Source organism: Lissotriton helveticus, chromosome 4_1 (assembly GCF_964261635.1).
Source record: "Lissotriton helveticus chromosome 4_1, aLisHel1.1, whole genome shotgun sequence".
Taxonomy (NCBI): Eukaryota; Metazoa; Chordata; class Amphibia; order Caudata; family Salamandridae; genus Lissotriton; species Lissotriton helveticus.
In genome coordinates, this window is record NC_136063.1 from 1,612,278,528 (window position 1) to 1,612,298,444 (window position 19,917).

Here is a 19,917-nt window from a genome sequence, read left to right on the forward strand (position 1 = left end):
AAGACAGAAAAACTCTTTTTACATTATGTAAGTTTTCATCACAACAATCTTAAGCACAATTTACCTAACATGCAATTCTTGGGGATTAGGAGTATTTGCCACAGGAAAGAGGATTATTTCACTAATGTAAATGCATTGCTCGAGAAATTACTGACCAGAAACTACTTGAAGAAGCTTCTCAGACGATCACAAAGAGAGCATACACCCTTGGAATATCTGCTCACTGCAAAAACTAAGTTTTACGGTAACCGGTTGGTCTGTGTTAAAACATACAATCCCCACACGCACCCGACACAAACTCAATCAAGAAAATTAAAAGGAAGAATAGGCACCTGGTTTAGAATTGGGATCTGTCAATGGGAGTCCTACTTTTTTCACTCAAACATAAAAAAATATTAAAGGCTTCATAGTGAAACAAGCATTTACAATGCAATGGTCTCGCCGTTGCAAACGTTAGAGCTATTGGCATTGTAAATGACAATTTCTTTTATTTATGTGTTGGTTTTGAAAACAGATAAATAAATGGCATTGTCATTTACAATGGCATCAGCTGAGCAGTAGAGAGTAGTAGAGAGTAGTAGTAGTAGTGAGTAGTAGTTAGTAGAGAGTGAGTAGTAGACTAATAGAGAGTAGAGTTGTAGAGAGTAGAGTAGTAGTGAGTTGTAGGCAGTAATAGAGAGTGAGTAGTATAGATCAGTAGAGAGTAGTATAGAGCGAGTAGGAGATAGTGTGTAGGAGATAGCGAGTAGTAGAGAGTAGTAGCGAGTGAGTAGGAGAGAGTAATGAAGAGTTCTAGATAGTAATAGAGGGTAGTAGAGTGAGTAGTAGATAGTAGAGTGAGTAGTGGAGAATGATTAGTAAAATTGAGTAGAGATTAGAGGGCAGCAGTTAGTGGGTACTAGAGAGTACTCGAGTGTAGTAGAGAGTAGTAGAGTAGTAGAGAGTGAGTAGCAGATAGTGGAGAGAGTAATTAAGCGAGTTGTGAGAAGAGTGAGTAGTAGATAGTAGAGATTAGTTAGTGTGTAGTAGAGAGTGAGTAGAGAGGAGTAGAGTATGAGTAGCAGAGTAGTAGGAGAGAGTGAGTAGTAGTTAGTAAAGTGAATAAATGATGACAAATTCAATGAACTGTAACCTCTGTGATGACACACACCACGCACGCTCCATCATCCTCCATTGCTCCAGAGACCCATTCATTGTGCACATTCTCTTTCATCAAAACATATGCTCCACGAACGGCCCAGCATTCCAGTTTACTTGCATTTTTATTGTTTTGCCTTTGTAGTTCAAAGCATGGTATTCTGTGTCACTGATTTCGATTGCAAGTATTTTCAAATATCGACTTGGCTCTTTCAACCCTGCCAAAATTAGAAGCTGGTAACATGATATTTTAAAGCAGCAATGTGCGGGGCACTGACCTCAACCGGAGACATGAAGCCAAAAAGCAGAGAGAAGCAGCTTTAAAGCAGAGAGAACAGGTTATAGACATGTAATAGCCATTATGTGCCAAACTATTCTCCCCCCACACACAGACACACACACACACATACATCACTGTTGCAACTAGCTGTCGGTGCACAACTTACCTTTGTCATTACGATGCTCAAGCAGTCCATTGTTCTGGCATAGCAGCGACTTGCACGCACATCAGAGTAGTTGTTGGTACATCGGAGACTCCTTCAGCAAACGATAAACTGAGTGCAAAAATGAGAAAGCTGGTCATCAGAGGCAGCCAGCGGCCTTGGCAAGTTCCTGCTCTGACCTAGAGGCTGAAACCCAATTTGATCATCTGAGCACCAGCTCCAAAGATATAAGCACCCCAAATCTGGCTCCTAAGCCGCTTTATTTTCTAATTATCGATGTTTAAAAGGCTAAACCGGGAAGATGACAGTTCAGTCCATGCCGGTTCACAACTGCTGCCTGGGAGGTGGGTTCCTTAATTTACCCCTGTCAGGATTACTTGGAACATGAGGATTGCTGAGCGGCTTTTCATGAAATGTTGTGCAGAATGTGTGCTGTCCCAGGAAGTGGCTTTCTCTCATCTCATCAGAAACTGAGCAGCTCTTCAAACAGGAAAGGCAGTAAACTCCACCTGCACGCGAACACGGCTCCGCTCATGCCCGTTCAGCTACTGCAACCTGTACAACAGACCAACTTCCTAGAGCAGAAACAAATCGAATCTTCCGTGTGGAATTTTAGAGCCGGGGAAAAAGAAAATCCAAGCACACGGCAGGTGAACGTAGTCTTTAAAGCAGGAGAAAGCCGTTAGCAAAATTCACCTTCGAAGCTTCATTGTAATTGGGTCGGTGAACAGTCATGCCACATAACACAAAACAAGATGGGGATCGCCGGGCGCGAAACAGCGCGGTGATGCAGCACGAGACGCAGTCACCGTGAGTGTGCACGGAGGCTGAGGATCGCCGACGAAGACACGCAGAGCTCCGAGTCTGCCTGCTGCCGAGACAGACCTGCTGCGGAGGGACAGGGACACGCGGAAAGAGCCCGGTGAGTGGGGGGTGGGGGAGAGGGGATGTGTGTGTGTGCCTGTGTGTGTCTGTGTGTGTGTGTATGTGTGTGCCTCTGTGTGCCTGTGTGTGTGTGTGTGTGCGCGTGCCTGTACGTGTGGGTCCACAGACCAGAAACGTCGCACGTGCCCAGGTCTGTCTCCCTTCAGAGGCAACTTGGCGGCAATAGGTCTCGAGAGCGAGACTTAAAAAATGCAAGGCATGGAAGTCATTGGGCGCGATCGCAACAACAGATCTGCAGCGCAGATCTGCAGCGCCCTGGTAATGCTTTGGAATTTAAAAGCAACCATACTCCCAGTGAGGCGGCTTTTAACGTACCTTTGCGACTTTTAACACGTGGTTAAATAAAAATCACCAAGCACATTAGTTAACAACATCTGAACTGAAGCGCACAGGAGAGTCTGCACACGGCCAGCAGAAGGGGAGAGGAGTTGGCCTAACGGCTAAGGCGCTCGACCTTGGACCTGGGGATCTAGGTTCGAGTCTTGGTAACGACGCCAAAAGCCTCCTGTGATTCTGGGCAAATCACTTAATCTCCCCGTGCCTAAAAAAATGAAAGTGTGTGTCCTCATGTAAAAAAAAAAGAAAAAAAACTTAACTTGTGCTATGTAAAGCGCTCTGATACCTGATTCAGTTCGGGTCTAGTTCGCGCTATATAAAACTCTAAAAAAAAAGAAAAAAGAAAAAGAAGCGCGTGCCACTTGCCTAAAATAATTAGAGAAGCGGAAGTCATTAGGCGCAATCACAACAACAGATCTGCAGCGCAGATCTGCAGCGCCCTGGAGAGTCAAGCGCGTGCCACTTGCCTGCAAAAAAAAAAAGCGCGTGCAACTTGCCTTAAAAAAAAACGAGACACGGAAGTCATTAGGCGCGATCGCGAAAACAGATCTGCAGCGCCCTGGAGAGTCTGCACACGTGATGCAAGCCCGACTGCAGAAGCGCGTCCTCGAGATGAAATCGCCGAGGTGAAGCGCGTAACCACCCCCTGTACCCCATTCCCGGCACACCCACAACAATAGGTCTTTCGCTGGAGCAGCGCTTCGCGCTGCTAACACCAGCGAGACCTAAAAAGTAGGGAAACCCCAAAACTGTGATCAACTATGAGCTTATCTCTACTCCAACGGCATCATAAATGTGGAAATTGCTCAGTATGCTCACTGACAATGGAAGGCTCTGGCACAACTTATAACCAGATTGAGATTAAACACCTAGAATGTACCAACTGTAATACCAACATTATGATATACATAATTAAATGCCCATGTGACAAAGCTTATGTGAGGCAAACATAACAGAAAGTTACAAAATGAATGATCCAACATAAATCTTGGATCTAAAGAAAGGCACTGGATGCTTTGCTGGTTCAACATTATTTGGAATGTACCATTCTGAAAATGACATTTCGTGGAGCGTATTGACACGTGTTTCAAATTGGAAATGAGAAAGAATCATTTCTTCAAGATTGTGAGGCAATGATAATCCTTGTGCTTCGTACTGTGGAGAACGGCTTAAATCAATTGTCAGAAATCAATAATGTAGGAAAGTGGGTTACTGCTCAGGTAGCAACCACCATTCCTGTCTGAGTGAAACACAAACAAACTCCAAATTAACCTGTGCTTTACCCTCTGATGGCTTGGCATAAAAGCAATCAGGCATAACTTAGATGCAATGTGTAAAGTATTTATGCAGCGCACAAACAATAATAAAGTGAAAACACAACACAAGAACAACCCCACACCAATTAAGATCAATAGAGTAAAATGTAATAAGTTATTTGACACCTAAACAACAAAAATCCCATCAGTAGAACCGGAATTATGAAATTGTAAAGATTTAGTGCCAGGAAGAAAAATGCACCAACTGTGGTTATCTGCTTTCGCCAGACGAAGAAAAAGTCACAAGTTCAGGGCAACCGTGATGGAGCTTGGGCCAGATTCTGTGACAAAGTTAGGCCTACTGAAAAAAGTTCCTTAAATTCTGGTTGTGGAGTGTTGCTAGGTCCCGCGTTGAGGATAGCTTGTGAAGCGGTGATTTGGCCTCCAATGTGAGGTCCTGTAGCAAGGATGTGTTGCCCAGCAGAGGTTCTAAGGAGCTGCGGGGCTGCAATGTGAGGTCCTGCATTGAGGATGCATCAAGTCTTAGAGTTTCCGAGGAGATGCTAGGTCATGTGTCAGCGATGCGTTGCACAGCAGTGGTTCCAATGCGAGGTTATGTGTTACAATGCATCAGTTTTGCTTGGACCACAGCTGGGCTGGTATAGCACCTTTATACATAGAAGAGGAGTGAGAAGTATGTGGTAAGGGTATACCTTCAGATTCCTTATTTTACTATGTAATAAGCGCTTCAGAATTTCTCACACAGTACACTTTCTCTGAGGTAGTGTGAAAAAGGAAACTATTTATATATATTGCATGCTTTATCATTGGACCTTCACCCAGACACTGAACATGAATGGGTGGGCTCGACACGTTTGTAAGTGGAGCTCTTTGAGTGGTACAGGTAGTCAAGGCAGGGTTGAGTGAGTGTGTTAAAATAGCCTTTAAATCCTTTGTAACAAATATATTATTCTGTGATCCAGAGCTAGGTTAAAATAGATCAGTGTGATGCTTTTAGGAATTAATGTTCCCTGGTATCTGATAGGTCAACATGTTTCAGCCTTTATATAGCCTGTGAAGGGTCAGTAGGCTTTCCTCAGGACCTCATTTTTACACTGCTGTTTGCGATTGCTAATATTCTGTGCAAATAAAAAGTCAAAAACATGCACGGAACCATACAGACCATATTTGTAGGACTTTTTCCTTGTATGGTTATAAATAACTTTTTTTTCAACAGACATCATAGGGGTACCAGGGGAAGAGGATGAACTCACATATATCAAGAGTACGTGTCCGCTCACGCTTGTAGCATCTCCCAGTGTTCCCGCTAGCATAGTACCTTCAGTCCGATTTCCAACGATCCAGGACTGGGGGGCACCAATTGGAAACCAACACTACCAGCAGACAAAGTCCAGGTGCTGGGTTTAAGGTGGTTGAAGCCTTTTCTGTCCCTGTGGCACTGATCAGGAGTCCAGCCAACTAGACCTTGGAGTCACCTTTGTCATCCTGGGTTCAAGATGCAGGTCCTGTACTTCTCACTCCTGCAGGAGGGCAGGAGGGCAGCAGAGTAGCAGGGCAGCAGGCTAGCAGGACAGCTGAGTAGAACTCCTTCTTGCGGTAGAACAGTACAGCAGTCCTTCCGAGTCCTCCACAGGTCCAGAGATAAACTGAAGAGTTTGGTCTTGGGAGTCCACTATTTATCTTTTCAGCTTATCTCAGGGCACAAAACACTAGTGTGAAACCCTTTGTGAGTGAGTAGATGCAGAGTCTTTGTGATGTGCATGTTTGGTAGGTGACTTCAACCGCCCCCCTGTTGTCAGAGATGGCCAAACCTGCCAACACCTATTCCCCCTTTGTCTCACTGTCAGGGAGTAATATACAAAAATAAACTGCCAGCTACACCTAGCCATGGCTGTATTACAGCCTGGGTGGATAACATGCCCAAGCACCCTCACCCTGTCCAAGCACCAAACCACAGTGCTCAAACCAATCATGAAACTGCTATCAGCAGCAGCGTGATTGGTTAGGGGACAATGGAAGAATGGATTAGAGGCGGTGCCTAGGTAAGTGACATTTTCTTTCTTTTTTTTAAACCCCCTGCCTTCTCCCTTCCCGCCCCACCACTACTAATACTGAAAGTCAATGTTACCCTTTCAAGTGGGGAGTTCACGCTCTAGCTTTTTCCATTCCAGCCTATTTTAGGGCATGCTGGGTCAGACGTGCAGCAGTTAGTTGGCCACTTCAGACTCGAGGTGCCACATTACTATGCTGCTTTATGCTGCTTGCATTGAATGTGAATATTTTTTAACGTTTTGCTCTTCATTAATTACTTTTTAAACTTACTGTGTCTTTTTAAGGTTAGCCGTCAGCTCTATTCTTTGCACTTTATTTTGGGGCTTCAGTTGGGGCACGTCTCGTTTCCCCGGTCCACCGCGTCTTGGCCGTTTGTTGCGGAGGGAAGTGAGTATTTAGATCAGTCCTCCCACCTACTTCTGGTCTTTCTGTGGGGGGTTCAAGATCTATCTTTCTCCAGCCCAGCGTATTCAAGCCTGTCAGCTCTAAATTTTGCACTTTATTTTGTGGCTTCAGTGGGGGCACGTCTCACTTTCTGCTGCGGTTTGGCGTTTGTTGCAGAGGGAAGTGAGTATTTAGATCAGTCCTCCCACCTACTTCTGGTCTTTCAGTAGGGAGTTCATGCTCAGCATTCTCAAGCCCAGCCTAGTTTAGGGCATGCTGGGTCTGACACGCAGCGGTTAGTTGCCCACTTCAGGCTCGAGGTGTCACATTCCTATGCTGCTTTATGCTGCTTGTATTGAATGTGAATATTTTTTAACGCTTTTCTCTTCATGAATTGCTTTTTAAACTTACTGTGTGTTTTTAAGGTAAGCCGTCAGCTCTACTCTTTGCACTTTATTTTGGGGCTTCAGTGGGGGCATGTCTCGCTTTCCCGGTCCACCGCGTATTGGCCGTTTGTTGCAGAGGGAAGTGAGTATTTAGATCAGTCCTACCACCTATTTCTGGTCTTTCAGTGGAGGGTTCAAGCTCTATCTTTCTCCGGCCCAGCCTATTCAAGCCTGTCTACACCCGTCCGCATCTGAACTGCGCCCTGTGCCAGGAACCCTGCCCGTTTTTTTGCAGATCAGAATAAGCCACTTGTTTATTCAAGAAACAGCTCCTTGATCTACAGAGGCAGGGGGACTTTCTTTGTAAGTACATGAACCTGGAAGCCCTCGCTGGCTGACAAGCATATGAGTGTTCTTCTTGTAACGTACACATTCCACTGCTTGGCACCAGCGATACTCCTATGGAGAATCACCTGCTCCTATCCTCGCCTTCAAATAACTCCTTTTTAGGCTATCTTATTAACACAAGATCTCTCATTGAGAACAAGGTAGAATTTAGGGATTTTGTGTTCCTCCGTAAGCCGGACTGGGTATTTGTTACGGAAACCTGTGCCAGAGATTGCTCAGGTCCAGACCTGGTAGAGGTTATCCCCTCCTGATATGCCTTATCAAGTTTTGAAAGGGTAGGGAGAATGGGTTGGGGCCTGGGCATCCTGTACAAAGATGTCTACTCCTGCCATACTGAACCATTCACTACCTCTTCAAACCTGGACCAGGCGCTATATTTTTCCGTGAAGGTTCTCCCGACTGAGAGCTTCATTGGAGTTGTGACCTATCGCCAACCAGGACCGAGTGTGTTGTTCAGCGAGGATTTTAGTAACCTAATTGATCCATTTTTGGCAAGATCAAAACTTACACTTTTGGGTGATTTTAATTTTCACCTGGAGAGGATCCTATGTAAAGAAACAAAAATCTTGTTAGAAACTATGAACTGTTGTGGTCTATCTCAATTGGGTAGGACATATATTGGATGGCATCTTCTCTAACGATTCCCGGATTATGGATGAGGAACCTATTCAACACTCCTGGTCTGACCCCATGCTATTCCTTTTAAACTTCAGATTCCAGTATCCTATGTAGCTCCTAACAATAAGAAGTGGATGGAGAAGAAGAGAAACCTCAACCTTATCAGTAAAGAGGCCCTTATTAACACACTCAATACACATCAATGGCTTCCTCACTCTGATGCTAGTTTGGCATACACCACGTTTTTCAACTGGTTTTTAGCAGCTTTGAACCTCCTAGCCCCTCTTAGCTCCTCTTAAGGAGCCCTCTGCCCCTTGGTTCTCAGAAAGACTGAGGAAACTTAGGCAAGCATGCCAACATCAAGAAAGGATTTGGCACCTAGTTCTCACCTAGTTCTCAATCCTGCCGAAAGAGATCTGCGCAAATGAAGACTAAGGGAATATAAAAGTGCCATTGCAGAGGAAAAATTATTATTCTACTCCAAGGTGACAAAATCCTTAAGGTCTTCAAAGGAACTCTTTAATGTAATCAAGTCTCTTTCTGCCCCTGCAGCCCCGGCCCACACTGACACCTCCCAGGACCTCTGTGAAAGAATGGGGAGTTTTTTTCCAATCCAAGATCATGGAAATATATTCTTCCCTGGAATTCCTCAATGCTGAGGCAATCAAAGTAGGTCCTCCCACCCCCCCTTCTCTTCGAATTTCCCTGTAACCCTGTGAAGGCAGATAATCCACTTACCTTCCCTCCTCTATCGCAAGAGGACACGGATCATCTGTTAAGTGGAATCAAGTCTGGTTTCCCGTGGAGCCCTGCCCTTTGAAGATTTTGAAACTAGGAAGGGGGTTTATTGCACCTCACCTTACCTCAAAACGTAATGCAGTTATCGCATCTGGGCAGTACCCCACATCCTGGAAGACTGCAGTGGTCAAACCCCTTTTAAAATGCCCTCTCTGGACTCCGCTGAGTTAAAAAATTATCGCCCCATCTCTCTGTTACCTGCCCCAGCAAAAATTCTGGTGAAACATTTGAATTCTCACCTCAGTTCCTAAGTGCAGGAACATCAGCTGCTTGATGGCTCGCAGCATGGTTTTAGAAGTGAGCACAGTACTGAGACAGCTTTAACCTCTGTAACAAACAACATCCGAGGTCAGGTTGACACTGGTCATACCACACTACTGATCATTCTGGACCTGACGGCAGCCTTTGATACCATATCTCCTTTTAGATTAGTGGGTAGGCTTAAGTAAATGGGGGTTATGGGTGTTGCCCTGAAGTTGCTTACCTCATTCCTTACTGACCAGTCACAAATAGTTAGGATGGATCAATTTTATTCAGCCCCCAATCAATTGTTTTGTGGAGTCCCCCAGGGCTCCTTATTGAGCCCGACCCTTTTTAACATTTATGTTGCCCCTCTAGGAAGGGACGTAAGATTCTTTGGGCTTGTGGTGCTATCCTATGCTGATGACACCCAAATTATGGTGTCTATCACCAACAACATAGAAGCATTGGCAACTAATTTTAAAAACTGCATGCAGGCAGTGGCCTCCTGGATGGTAGAGCACTATATCAGACTTAATGGAGACAAAACAGAGGTTTTGCTCTTTGGAAACCAACAGGATATCTGGTCAGATGCTTGGTGGCCTGACACGGTTGGCCCTTGCCCTTGCCCAGGTCCACAGGAAAAAATCTTGGCATTGTAGTTGACAACTCTCTTTCCCTGTACCCCCAGATCATCGGAACTTTGTCCACCTGCTTTGGAACTATCAAGATTCTTAGGAAGATTTCCCAATTTTTTTCTGTTTGCTCCCGAAAACAGGCAGTTGTTGCCCTTGTGTTGTCCAGACAGAACTATTGTAATTCCCTTTACCTGGGTATCAACAAGGGACTTGTTCTTCGACTACAGCTGGTGCAGAACGCAGCGACCAGGCTGGTGATGGGCCTTCCCAAACACCAGTCTGTCTTGGTTACTATTAGTAAGCTACATTGATTCCCCCGTGGCCAGAGAATCCTTTTTAAAGGCCTCTGTCTCACTCACAAGGCTTTTTATAACCTTGGTTCAGATGGCATTAAAAGGCACTTTCAAAGATACCCTCCTACTAAGGAATTAAGATATGCCAGTAAAAATGTGCTGGTAGTTCCCAGGGTTTAGTGAGTAAGGTGGGGGGGTACAGCCTACTCCTGTGCTGCGGCTAGGCTAAGGAAATTCCCTCCCTTCTTCAATCTCTGGACTGGAGTCTCACTTTCTCTTCCGTAAGGCCCTGAAGACTTGTCTCTTCACCAACCTATCACTGGGAGCATTTTCCGCATTTTGGTCCTTTCCGCTGCGTCTTGACGCCTCTGCGCAAAGTTTGCGCATTACAAGGCTAATGTTCATTCATTCATTCACCCTATGGGAGAGATATACCTTGCAGAGGAGAAAATACATTTTAGAGTTTTTCACTACCAGGATATGTAAAAACTGAAAGTACATGTCCAACTTTTTAAATGCACTGCACCAAGCCCTATGGGTTGTTTAGGGTCTACCAAACATGTGACTTATATGTAATAAAAAGAAAGATTTAGGACTGACAAAAGGTTTATTTTGCCGGTTTGAAATGGCAGTTTAAAACTGCACACCCAGGCTGCAATTTAAGGACAGTGACAGGTTTTCAAGGCTACTTAAGAAGTTGGCAGAATTAGTGCTGCAGGCCCACTAGTAGTATTTAATGTTCAAGCCCTGGGTACATGTAGCACCCCTTTACTAGGGATGCACAAGTAAATTAATGTGTCAATTGGATGTAGCCAACTTAACCCTGTTTAAAGGCGAGAGCACAAACACTTTAGCAATAGTTAGCAGTGGCGACATTTGCATTGTCCCAAAAAAAGCCAACAAAATGAGTTTAGAAAGCAGGAAAGTTAAGGCAAAAGGTTTGGGGAGGGACCTGTACTATTATATCATCATCATCAATATTTTATTGTTGAATTAATAAAAATCCTTACAATAAGAATGGTAAATGTAGCCTATATTCACATAACAAATAAAGTTAAAAGGATTAAAACTTAAAACTCTCGGGTCCCCCCACTAGCATCGTAGGGATTTGTAAAGTGAACGTGGTAGCACCAGCCTTGGTGGATGGGCCTCAGACAGTATATTGGATGATCGTTAACAGACCTGCAGCTGCTTTCTAATCTCGATCATAGATTTAAGTCCCCGACAAGTCAGAATTGGGGATGAACCTCCCAGCCAGGTAATAACGGCCTGCAGACATGTTCTTATGTTCAATTTGTTCAGTATGTCCCGTAAGAACTGTCTTCTAGATACCATGAGGGCTGAGCACACACAAAACAAATGAATTAGAGATTCATTATGATAGCCACAGAGTCTGCATTTTAGGCAATCATCTTGGGGTTTCCAGGAAGGTCTTAAATCCTTGGATTCGTGAAGGCCCATACGGAAGTCGATGAGGGTCTTTTTTAAATATTGCCAAGTATGCCTGGGGTTGTTGAAGTGAATAGGAAGAAATAACTGTCCAGGCATGACGTCGATGGATCAATGTTTATTTATCTTCCAGTAATGACTTCCTTTTGGCAATGGAATTAGCAATTTTGCAGAAACTGGCTTGGTCAATTTTTCTGTTCCATGCTTCTAGCAGTTCTAGCAGTTCGAGCTCCGTAAGGCAAGTTTGCAAGTGAATGGACCAGGGCTGGGTGGATTCACAATTGATTACTTGCCAACAGAGAATATTTAAAGAGTCTAAGTCGGCAGCACGAAGTTTGTGGCAAAATTTACCGAATCTTGACTTGAACCGAAAGATTTGATTTTGGAGTCCAAATTCTAAACGCACCTGGGCTGGTGAGGAGCATTTGGGTAATTTAAATACATCTTTGTAAATTTTATTTTGCAAGTTGTTTAATAAACCGGCTTCCCCTCCAAGCCATGTAACCAGACCGTACGATAAAGTAGGTAAAATCTGAGCGGCCATTACTTTTAAAAGGTGGGTGTAGTTTGGGCCACCCAGTTTTTGCAAGAGTTGCCAGTATCCATAAATTAACGCCTGGGACTTGGCTTTTAGCACAGTAGAGTGTTCTTTTTAGAGTTGTCTTTGCCGAGGGTAACCCCCAGATACCGGTAAAATGGCTGTTCCTCTATTGCAAGGTGGTTAGATGTCCAACTAAATTTGATAGGCTTACGCTCCATAAGACGTACTACATTTGTCTTTTCTCTATTCAGTTCCAGGTGTTCTTCGTCTAGGTAGAATTGTAGAGCATTTATCAGCCTTTGCAGCCCAATTGGGGTTCTGCTTAGGAGGACAATGTCATCTGCAAACTGGATGATTGGCATTGACGTGTTACCAAGTTTATCGTGTGGCATTACATGTCGCTGCATGCCAAAGTGAAGATGATGACATACATGTACGATTCTTTGGCATTGACATCGTACCACAGGGTGTCAGGGGTGGCAATAGGGAACTCAAGCTACGACATACGGAGGCCATGTGGATCATGCGTTTACGTACGGTTGAGCATGGACTGAATTATGACCACGAGCTGCAATATTTCTTAGGTGATTGATATGTTTATGTTGTTTTTCCTATGAATAACGTGAGCTTGTGATTAGATATTTGTCTTACGGGTCAATGAGGCTGAAATCTTGACCTACTTACTCACCATCATATTGTCGAAGACCAATACTTAAGTACAGATCCTTATACATATGCAAATCTGTATACACTTCTCCTCTCTTTCTCTTTTCCATATACTCCACTCGAGTTTCAATTTGTAACTTTGAACTTTTTGTCCATACAGTGTACTGTCTAAAAACGTTCCAATTTCACAAACTTCTATTGTCATAATGTACTTAAGACTTTTTGAATGTAGAGGGATTATCCCTCATTGTTTTGTAATACTTGGGTATCACACGACGAGTGATATCCCTGTTTATCTTTTTGTAAGAGCCTCTTTACTAGTTCTATTTTGGAATTTTACGGTGACAACATACACCTTTAGGAATGTTAGGATAATGTGGTTGTTAAGTCCCTTTTCATGTATATGGCTTTTTATTTGAGATTTAGTTATTAATCATTATTATAATTGTATGGTATTCAGCCACGTATGTGTGGGACCTGCACGCATGGACATACTTGCACACTTTTAGTACTGCATGTTTACTTGATATCACAATAAGCTGTACATCCCGTTGTTCTGTTTTACTCGTCAGGTAACTGACTCATTTAGCGATCTTCTAGGAGTCACTTCACCATGTTACTCTTTTCGAGCGCAAGTTTTTATTAAGATATCCATACAGTCCTTCGGGATTGGGATGAGCATACCAGCCCTCACTTCCTCATACACATATACGTTGGTCGCACGCACTACGGTTAGCGGCCCAGTCTCTTATGAAAGTCCATTACGTTCTTAATGTTTACACCTTCCGGGTCACGGGTCTATACAGGAACACGGCGACCCGGGAGTACGCTGCTTCACTGCACCCATGTGAATCAGGTATGAGTCTGTTCCTTTTAATACAATCACTGTTCCTTTTGTTATTTTGACTGAATCCTCGCTCGCATCTCTATATCTGACAATACCCCGTCATTGCTGTTCTTAGAGATCACAGAGATAATCGGGATCTTTACTGACATCAGACACGACTCCCGGGCTCAATACATCCTTACACTGGCTTTAGGTAAGATGGTAAACTAATATCCAAGGGTATCACTAATATGATCCCTATAAGATACTAATTTTCGTTTTCATACATGTGCTCCCCCCTAAACATAGGGCACTGAATCTTTTGCTATTCAATATTTCAGAATCGCACGATTTTCACGATTCTTCTGCTTGTTACCTACGCGTCACACTGGGATTGTGCTTAATAATCATCCACTCCAGTATCTCGGGTAAGGAGCGTTTTCCAGGATTTTACAATGCTATACATGTGGTTAGATATTTTCTGAGATCGGTAGTGGACTTATTGATTCCTGGGACACTTTGTGATCTCTCTATACACACTTAGCTAATAACAGTGAGTACCAATTGTATTTTAAACTTAAATTACAACAAATTTTCTTGGAAGACATTTGTGTCATACGTAATACATTAACAGGTGCTCTGAATTTTCTAATTTTATTGGGATGGAGATTCTTACTATTAGACACAGTGAAATTGTCTTGTCGTGCATTTCAGTAACACCTAATTTGTTGTTTCTGTCATTAAAACCCCCCTTTTTTATCATCCTATGCTCCTAGATTAATTTAGGCTTATTGGTTTGCCCTCATATCCTCTCATTACCCACATTGTTTATACCCTGATACAGTGTGAACACCACTTCCCCGAGACTTACAACCCAGGTCAAGGGCGCTGCTGGGTCGGAAATATCACCAGCAGAGCGGTGAGATATGAGCTTACGAATTTTGTTTTTGATTTTTACATATATGTCCCAGCCCTCAGAGAGAAGTTGTTACTTATCAGTTCTTCCTCCCATCTCCTTTTTATATTTTATGTATACAGACCTCCCGGTTTGACACAGCCACGTTTAGGTATGTGCCATACTTACGATTAAGTTGCACCTATACGTCACTTGGATTTATGTTTGTTTTGCACATAAAGTGAATGAACCGATCACTTCTAGCTACACTCGTTTGCATGATTGCTTACACTACAGGTCTTTACTATACTCCTATATCTTAGGAGCAGTTGCTAATTTCGTCATAGTTTTTTGAATTTTATTTCAAAGTACTTTTTCCCCTACTCTTCTTACTTGGACTTTTTTCACGCTTTCACAAATACACTACCAGCACCAATCGCTAATCGCTCAGTATGCGCACAATCGCCACGAATACATGTGGGTGCACTTTTTGGACATCTAGATGTTCTGTTTCACGCTAATGGAAGCTTTAATTTGCTCTCAAACACCATGATTTATTGTGTTTAATATTTCTGCACAATTACATACAAAATGCTCCATTGTTACCTATTGTTATTTCAGCCCTGAGGATTCGCTAAGGCGATGAAGCACTTGTCGGCTGGCTGTCTAACGTAATAAAGGATTCCATTTGGACTACTCTTCCACTGGAGATTCCAACTATTTTCTGTTGCTTTGCTTTATTTGTTCACTGTTACATGACTTTTATACAATCTTTGTACTAATATTTTGTGTGTGCATAGGGTATTCCTGTGACTCTATTCAGTTCCAGGTGTTCTTCGTCTAGGTAGAAATGTAGAGCATTTATCAGCCTTTGCAGCCCAATTGGGGTTCTGCTTAGGAGGACAATGTCATCTGCAAACTGGATGATTGGCATTGAGGTGTTACCAGGTTTGGGTGCATGGCTTACAATTTGACCGAGGTTTTTTACTAGGTCGGCAAGGTATAAATTAAATAAACATGGGGCCAGGACGCAGCCCTGTTTTAATCCATCCGCAGTTGGAATTTTGGACGTTAGGCTTGAACCCTGACCTTGTTTAACCCTTGCCCAAGTGTCAGTGTAGAGGAGCATGACTATTTCTATTTCTATTTCTATTTAAAATTATTTATACAGCGCACGTACACCGGCGGTTTCATGGCGCTAGACTGACAGAGAGCTAAACATGAGGGGAAAGCTCAGATTATTAGTTAGAAAGATTTAGCAAAGAGATGTGCCTTAAGCTGTTTCCGAAACAGTAGGTACGAAGTAGAAGCTCTAAGCTGCAAAGGCAGTGAGTTCCAAAAAATCGGGGCAAGGGTCGCAAATTTAGAGCCTCCCCATTTCTTTCTCCGGAACCGTGGGACCGTAAGGAGGGATTGGGTAGAAGACCGTAGTTCCCTGGCGGGGACATAGGGGACAATCTCAGATGAGATGAAAGCCGGAGCCGTGCCCAGTCGCGCTTGGAAGGTGATAGAGGCAAGCTTGAACTGGACACGGGCACAGACAGGAAGCCAGTGTAGGGACTTTAGGAGGGGAGTGACATGGTGGGATTTAGGGAGTTTGAACACCAGGCGCGCCGCCTGGTTTTGGATCTGCTGCAACCGCCGAAGACTATATGCAGGAATACCTGCATATAGGGCGTTGCCGTAATCCAGGCGGGACACGACCATGGCAAGAGTAATCAGTTTAAGTGCATCAAATGAGAAAAAACGGGACACCTTGCGTATGGTACGCAGTGCCAGAAAGGAAGAAGAGACCACGGAGCTGACCTGGGAGTGAAGGGTGAGTTGGGGATTAAGCTTGATGCCGAGAGTTTTAACTGAGGTTGCGGGGGCAGGAGGGGGGCCAAGGGAAAGGGGCCAGAAGATAGGGGACCAGGGGCTGGATGAACCACCCGTCAACACCAGCTCTGTTTTGTCTGGGTTGAGTTTAAGATGACTGCGTTAAGAAGGTTTTTTGACAGCCCCCACTCCTTTTTTTTTCCCAAAGTCTCGCCCTACTGACTCGATCAAAAGCAGCTCTAATATCGATAAAGCAGCCATATAACCGATTGTTCTTCATTTTGGCTCTTTCCATCAGGAGGGCTAGGGCTGTAAGGTTTGTTATAGTCCCCGTCCCTTTTCTGAAGCCTGTTTGATAGCTGGGTATTAGTTTGTTATTATCCACCCATTCCTGAATCTCCTCCAAAATGCAAGAGGCGTATCATTTGTCTTCCACATCTATTAGCGATATCAGCCGATAGTTTCGTGGTGATCTCCTGTCTCCCTTTTTAAAAATCAGGTGGATGATGTTTCCTTTCCACGATGGGGGCTGCCGCTTACAGGCAAAGACTTGGTTAAACAGGGTGGAGAGATGGTGTGCCCAGAAATCCTCATTGTATTTGAATACTGCGCTGGGGAGGCCATTGGGTCCTGGTGCGCCTTCAGTTTCAAGATTGTTAATGAGCCTTTTGACTCTGTCTCTGGAGAATAATTCCGGCTGTATCGTAAGATTTTTGATCCTACCTATGCCAGTGAGGCATGTTAACTTGTCTGACGCTCCTTTCAAGTATCTTGATTTTGTGATTGAGTTAGAACGATGATGTTTTTCGGGAGGAAAAGATTCCCATTTTAAGTAGATTACATGGGTTTCCCAGCTTTGTTTGCTAATGCCGGGGTCCTGACATATTGCATCAGCGTTATTTAATTTATTAATGAAGCCCCAAAAATCCCTCGTGTTTTGCTTTTTACTAGCTACTAACAATTTTACCCACGTCTCTTCCTTGTGTTTGGTCTTTGCTTTCCACACCATTTTACGATAATTTTTTCTCATACTCCTAACAAGAAGGTGGTTTGACATGGAGCCCTGATTGTTGTTCCTTATTGCCTACCGTTGCTCCCGGGCAATTTTCTCTTTTCCTGTCTTAATTTGTTGTTAAACTAGGATTCCCGGTGGACTAATGGGCCATGATGCGGAGCGAGGGGAACCGAATGTTTAAGGGACAAATTCTCTAGCAGAGGTTCCCAAGTTGAAACCTGATCTTCATTTTGCTCATGTTCATATTTTGAAAACAAGTTACTTGCAGTTTCGTAGATGGCTTTCGTTCCGCTGCCCCTCCATCGCAATCTTCGTAGATTAAACTTCTCTGGCTGATGAGAGAGGACAGTTAGCTGTGTAGACTCCAACACCCCTATATTGATCTATGTAATTTGGGGAAAGTGATCACTTTTGGTTCGTGTTGCTATTTCATAGCCCTCCACTGAATCAAGCAAGTTGTTACTTATTAAACTGAAGTCAATGGTTGACGATGCCTTACCACTCATGTACGTGGGTACTGAAGAAGATGTACCTGATCTTGCGGGTTTTAGAATTGTTAATCCCAGCATTGTGAGCTGTCTTGGGGTAAATAGATTAATCTCTACCTGGGATTTTCGCCTTGAGATATAAGTATATGAATCTTCATGATTTAGGTTGAGATTAAAGTCGCCTGATAGTATCAGCAGACATTGAGTATTTGATTTCTGAAGTGTTTTTTATGAGTTTGATAAGAGTGGCCAATTTCTCTTTTTTTTTTGGTACGATCAGGGTGGATTTAAATATTTATTAATAGCAGTTGGAACCAGGGTTTTATGGAGATGTTTGTTACCTGAACCCAGCTTAGTCCCACGTCCTGATTTCCGGGCTCCCAATTACATTTCTGCGAGATGTATGTGGATAGCCCTCCACTAGGGTGCCCGAACTTGGACCCTCTCTCTGCAAGGATATGGTGTTCAGTAAAGCCGGGAATGGCGGGGGATACCAGGTTCCAGGTCTCTTGTAGTAAAAGGATGTCATATTTTTGAAAGAACAGTTGTATCTCACTGTCTTGGTCCATACTACTAAATCCATGGATGTTCCAACTGCAGATGCCTATTTTAGCCATTTTGAACCTATCCTTGGTTGCATGTTTGAACCGTTTGTATTGGGATGGTTGATCGTTTTTTTTAGGAGTACTTTAGGTTAAGGGTTAACGGGATCCATGACCAATCCTGGGTAGGTGACCCAGCTATGCAAGGTTGCGGTAGAAGTGTGTTTATTCGACCGAACTCTTGAACTGATGTAGCCGAAAGGGCACCCTGGAGACACGAGATTTGCTTGTGGCTGATTGACTCCTGCCTGCTAAAGTTCAGTATACTTTTTGAGAGCTGGAAAGGATATCTTGGGCGAGTATGTTGCGTGAGGGTAATTCCCCAATGTTCGAATGATCCTCTGTTGCAAAGATCTTTACTGCTATCTCCTTGAAAGCCCACGTGGTAACAGAAACTTCGGTGTTTGTATGATCATTCTTTGATGATCATTTTAATAAATAAAACGAATTTCGTTGCGCGCACAACGAAATTCGTTTTATTTATTTATATGTTTACTTACCTGTTAATGTCCGTAATCCATACATTACTACCTCCCACCCTGCCCCTCCCCCTCCCCACGTCACCGCCCTGCAGTTACACCTACTACCGGCCGTGGCTGGGAGACGTGTGTGAATAGAAACAACTAGGGAGATTTCTGGTATTCAGACCCATGTAAATATAAGTTGTAAACCTAATGTCCTAATAATATTTATCTTTAATACATAATGTTTTGAGTCATTACAGACATGCCTGAATTATGTAAAAGATATAAGCACAATCATGAAAATCTCATTTAACTTGTGCCCGCCATTATGAGATCGAAATGAGTTGGCTGGGTAGTGGAGTGCTGGGACTTAAAATAATGAACTAGTTTAATGGACACTAGTGAGTACGCCTGCTATGGGCTGTCAAAGAATGGCCTTTGTGAATTGATGATGGACAGTGAAATCAATGGGCTATTTGAAATCTAGGATTGGGGAAGGAGATTCCGTGTGCCTGCAGCTAAACAATATAAGAAAAACAATATACATGTTTATTTGATTTTTCTGACAAAGGAAATGATTTTCATGTTGTGTGAATGTGTTTATGAATGTTTGTCTTTTAGTGAATATATTTATGCTTGTCATAAAGTGCTTCTTTATATTAATAAATCAACTGACTTGTGGAGGAAAAATATTAAAGGTGTCTGCAGAAATATTTGAAGCATGAAGAAATTAGTCTGCATGCTGCTATAATATACTAATTAATCTCTAATTTAGGGTGACATAGGGTGCTCTCTTTGTCATGGAAATAGTACATGTGCCCCAACCCTCACTATCTTGAACAGGGTCACTCCTGAATTTTGGTGGACTGCCAGCTAAATCATGGGTGCTTGCCCATTCAGCACCCCTCAGCTTAGCCTGTAATGTCGCTTCAGCCTACCCAACACGCAGCATTCAAGTTCTTTATGAGGAAACTATCTCTTCCTCTGACTAATTCAAAGAATAATTCCAGGGTCCTCCCTCAGGTGCCTCTGATGCTCCCACAGTGGCTTAAGTCCTGTTGGAACCTTGTCCTTTTGACAGGTTTATCCCCAAATGTTTTGTATTTTGCCTCCTATTTTTCTGACCCTGTTTTTGTTGGCTATATTACTCTGGGTCCTTAATCACTGCTGATCAGTGCTGAAGTGCATGTGCTCTCTG

General features: G+C 43.4%; 1 protein-coding gene and 1 long non-coding RNA gene across 2 annotated transcripts in view; both read left to right on the top strand.

Moving 5' to 3' along the window:
* Positions 1–19,917, top strand: part of NPSR1 (neuropeptide S receptor 1) — a 1,386,173-nt gene that overhangs the window by 868,294 nt on the left and 497,962 nt on the right. The window lies entirely within an intron of this gene.
* Positions 13,537–14,316, top strand: LOC144827619 (uncharacterized). The gene is made up of 3 exons (XR_013610272.1): positions 13,537–13,651; positions 13,779–13,865; positions 14,282–14,316. It is a non-coding gene; the product is annotated as an uncharacterized LOC144827619 (long non-coding RNA).